The sequence below is a fragment of the Myotis brandtii genome, unplaced genomic scaffold (assembly GCF_000412655.1).
Source record: "Myotis brandtii unplaced genomic scaffold, ASM41265v1 scaffold794, whole genome shotgun sequence".
Taxonomy (NCBI): Eukaryota; Metazoa; Chordata; class Mammalia; order Chiroptera; family Vespertilionidae; genus Myotis; species Myotis brandtii.
The window spans coordinates 1,844,307-1,848,728 of record NW_005371198.1 but is presented as its reverse complement, the minus strand read 5'-3'; the positions used below and the strand labels follow the sequence as shown (position 1 = coordinate 1,848,728).

At 54.5% G+C, this 4,422-nt stretch overlaps 1 protein-coding gene across 4 annotated transcripts in view; it reads left to right on the top strand.

The window, feature by feature from the left end:
* Nucleotides 1–1,528: 1,528 nt before the first annotated feature.
* The window catches only part of VCAN (versican), a 105,497-nt gene continuing 102,603 nt past the window's right edge, over nt 1,529–4,422 (top strand). For 2 of the 4 annotated variants that reach the window (XM_005883614.2, XM_005883613.2), the window contains exon 1: nt 1,529–2,034. The gene's annotated coding sequence lies outside the window, so the exon portion shown is untranslated. The remainder of the gene's footprint in view (nt 2,035–4,422) is intronic. The other 2 variants (XM_014531207.1, XM_014531208.1) reach the window with 2 other exon arrangements.

Sequence of the window (4,422 nt, the reverse complement as noted above, 5' to 3'; positions counted from 1 at the left end):
GTAAAGTCATCTTGATTATAACATTGATATGAGGAGCACTGAAAAGATCACTGGACGGGAGTCAGGATTTACATTCTGGTTCCAGCTCTGCTGTTAAACATGTGACTTGAGGAAAGTCACTTTCTGGGCCTTAGTTTGCTTATCTGTTCAATGTGAAGGTTGAAGTCCAATTCTGTGGTATGACTGTTATTCTAAATATTTAATGAAATAGAATTTCAATGTTAGGAATGGTAGTGTAATAACTACGAGAATAAATCATTGTGGAAACAAATGGATTTCTACACCCTATAATTAATAGTCATGTCATTCACTGATAAAGAAATGAAACATGTCCATTTTGAGCATTGAAACCCACCTTTTATTCCTTAAAAACTGTAACACAGGACTCATACAACTTGCAAAAGAAACTCATAAAAGAAATATTATAAATGTGCATGGACAAGAGTCTAGGTTACTACAAGTTTTAAAATATGAGCTCCAGCCAACCTACTCAAAGAATTCAGAGTGAAAGAGGATCTTCTTTAAACATCACTGTTCTAAGGGATTGTGATTGATATAAATTCCTAAGTAGAGACCAGAGAGAATTATGAAGATGCTCCCATATCTGTGCAGAAAGAAGTGTTTGCTGTCCTTCCCAGTAATCCCAGTGTTAAACCGATGTGCACCTTGGACTTATTTTGTCCCCATTGAATAAGGGCATACTTGACTTCAAAGAAAAGGAAAACACAAAGTCCCTCTTTTTCTAAGGGGCAGAAATCCTTTGTGTCAACTGGTTGACCCCTTGCTCTGTAAGGTCCTGTTGGAAATCTTCTGTAACACAATGCAGACCCCTCTTCCATGTGTTGGTGCTATTTACATAGTTGGGTGGGCCTGGCTGAAAACAAAAATCACATCAATATGATTATGGTTTCACTTCCTGATCACAAGGACGGTGATTGATATGATATATCCAAGGTGTCTCTGTCACTCAGAAAAATTATTAAATACTCTACCTTGAGGGATACTTAGAAAGAGGGAGGGAGAGAAGAAGGAAGAACGCAGAATCTAGACTTCACGTAGGTTTGTGTCAGAGGAAGAGGATCTGTTTGGATCCAACACGAGAACTTCCTATGCAGCCCTTACCACCAAGGGGCTTTGTGGATTGCGCAATGCCGCTGGGTTCCCATTGGGCAGGTCCCGCGGAAGGCAGCGGGCGATTCTTATGCTTTCCCTCCACGTTTCCGAAGGATCTCCTTTCTGTGTCTCAGGTTGGCCGAAGCCGAGCGCCTGACACTTCCCTCAGATGGGACGGGGAGGCTCTGTGGCTGCGTAAACACGTTGCAGCCAAGTTCTTCGCAGATTTTCCAGAGTTTCCTTTGCTCTCAAGAACTGACGGCACTCAATTGTCTAGTACTGGCCTGCCCCGCCGGAGCCTGGGGGCTCGTTCCCCTGGCGCACAGCGCGATGTTCCTTAGTGAGTCGCTGAATGGGGAGCGCTGCTGTCCCCTAGCCGATTGGTACTTGTCAGGAAGAAACGCCGAGAGGTGGGAGTGCCTGGGGAGGGAGGCAGGCGGTCCCTGCAGCGAGCGCGGGGAGCTGCCTTCCGCCCCTCCGCTGCTTTCCGAGCCTGGGCTCTTAGGAGTGGCTGGAGCAGCGGAGCGCTTCAGGAGCCGGTGAATGAGCCCTCCTCCTCCTCCTCTTCCTCCTCCTCCTCGCGGAGTCTCCTCCTCGGTGCTGACGGTACAGTGATATGATGACGATGGGTGTCACAACCCGCATTTGAACTTGCAGGCGAGCCGCCCCAAGCCTTTCTGGGGAGGAACTCCAGGCGGGCGGGCGAAACAGCCGCGAACATTAAGTGCTGCCGTCAGGCGCTGGGACTGGGATCTGTGGTCAGCCCCGCATCCTCCCGCATCTTCCAGCACCGTCCCGCACCGTCCGCACCCTTCCCCAGGCCACCGCGCTTCCTATGTGACCCGCCCGGGCACGCCGAGCCCATTCGCGCAGCTCTGCGGTGAATTGTTTCCCACAAACTGCACTAAGCCGCCTTTCAAGGTAATCACGTTTCTTTTGTTCCCCTTAAAAAAAAAAAAAAAACTTATGGAAAAAAAGCAAGCGTAGAAGAAAGAAATACATTGCAATGGGTAGAAGGCTTTAAGGCAAAGAGAAGTAGATGTGGGGCGACGTTAAGAAAATATATGCACTTTAAAAATGCAGGTAACTTTCAGAAGGACGTCTGCAGAGAGGAGTACGGAGGGACCAGGGTGCTGAAAAAGATGCAGACAAAAGAAGCCCGAGGTGGGGTGGGGGTAGAAGTACTAACGGATTTGGGGGGGATTTGGGGGAAGGGAGGGAAGAGAATGGTGGAGAACCCCTAGAAAAGTCGTTGGGTCTTGAGCTGGAGAGGAGAAGGGGGACCCTGGTATATCTTGATCTTTTTTTGTTAACCTGCTGAGGCAAAAGTTTGAATGGGGACTCCGAGACTTGCCCACATACAGGTCCCCGAAGCCGCTTTGGTGCGGGCCACCTGGTTCCCGGCCCCTGGTGTGCGGTCAATTCCCTGCGTTCCTGGAAAGCGGCTCCCGGGCAGCTCCTGACAGGGGGACCCGCGCCCCAGCAGCCCGGGACCTGTGCGGACCTGATCCCCCTCCGCCCGCAGGCCGTCTGGGGGAGGTCCGGCCGCGGGGGGAGGTCCGGGGCCCTGGGCTGCGTCTCCTTGGTGACTTGGGGGCTGTCAAGGCTCTCCCCGGTGCCCCCGGGTTCTTTTGTCCTGCGCGCGGTGCGCAGCGACCCGCCGGGAAGGAGCAGGGGATGGGGGTGGGGTTGTTGGAGCGCCGCGGAGGTCTGGGAGGCGCCTGGGCGGGAAAAGCTCGCCCTGAACCAGCAGGGATGTGCAAGAGTTTATCTCCCTGTGAAGAGCGGAGTGGAGGCTATCGCTCCCGTCTCAATGAGCAAACCTGCGCTCCGAGCGCTCCACAGACAAAGGTGGCGCGGGGACTCGAATCTGGAGCCTCCAGGACCAGCCCTCTCGCCCGGGCCGCGGCAGCCCTCCTTTTCCTTCCTGCGGAGGCGTGGGCGCTGTTGGGCGGCAGCCCGGGTGCTTGCGGACTAGGGGGCATCAGGGCTGTCCCGGCTCGCTGTCTGTGTCACTGGGCGTGGAGTGGTCAGCATGTTAGGCAGAGGAGAACGAGGTCGAAAAATAGTGTCATAGCCTAAACTATGTGCTCTGGGATCCAGCTGCGCCGCAGCTAGTCCGGCTGGTCCCGGGGAGATGCTGCGGGAGGGAGGAGAAAGCTCCGCCGAGCCTGGGAGCTGCCCCGCCTGGCGCGCACTCACAGGCAGAAAGGCAGTCTCGCAGCCGGGTCCCTTGTCTCATCTTTGTCTCTCTCTCTGTCTCCATCTTCTCTGCCTCTCTTCCCCTCTCCCAGCCTCGGCTACTCGGTCTCTCTCTCTCTCCTGCGTCCCCTCCCCCAAGGCTGACAAATGAATGGCTAGTGTCCCTGCCTCTCGTGTCCGCCGAGGCCGGCCAGAAGGGAGGAGCTAGGAGCTAGGGAGGCGGCGCGCTACTTGGGATCTGCCCGCAGCGGCGTGCAAAGGACTTGCCGAACCCAGACGTCTAGGAATAGGGAGTTTTGTGGCGGGTGTGGGCGCCCCCTGATGGAGAAATCCAGCAAGGTGGCGAAAAAAGCGAGTGTCTCTTCCTACCCACCCACCCAGTGAAAGGAGCGGTTTTCACAAGGATGGAGGACCTTATCTTCCCCTTCAGTCGTTCGTTTTCTACTTCAGAACCTGCGACATAAATCTAAGGGTTTGCAGGACGCGGGAAGGAGACCTTGCCTATGCAATGCCTTCTTCCGAGTCAGTTAGGCCACGCGGCGAGCCTGCAGCGGGGCTCACGAACACACGGAGCCCGGCGGATCCAGGTTTTGGGGGGATGGGGGCTGGTGCTCAGTTTTGGCCGTCGCTTTAAGAAAGATAATACAGAATGCCTAACTTTTGGAAATGTTACTAAGTCCCATGACCATTTGAACCCAATGCTAGGGCCCCGCCAATGCTAGGACATTGCAGAAGAAGGGTCCCTAATCCAAAGTTGAAACCCCCTCAACTTCACGGCCTCCAAGGAACATGGAAGTTTGGAAGGAGGGTGCCAGAGGAAAAAGGAAAGGAAGGGGACAGTGGGGGGAAGGGAAGAAGGCAGGACCGGAGATGGGGCAGAGGCGCGCCAACAGCTGGGAGCGGACGGGCAGGGTTTCTAAGTTTTGGGCTGAATTTCAGGTCTCTTGTTAACGTAGTTCTTTAATCCCACGAGCGACAAGAAACGCGTGCAGGGTGGAAGAGTAGGGGAGGAACTAGCCCCTTAGAGCACAGGGTTTGGGGTGGTCCCCGATGGGCTCAGCCCACGCCGGGGCCGGGGCCGGGGCCGCGACCCGCACTCTTTGCCGC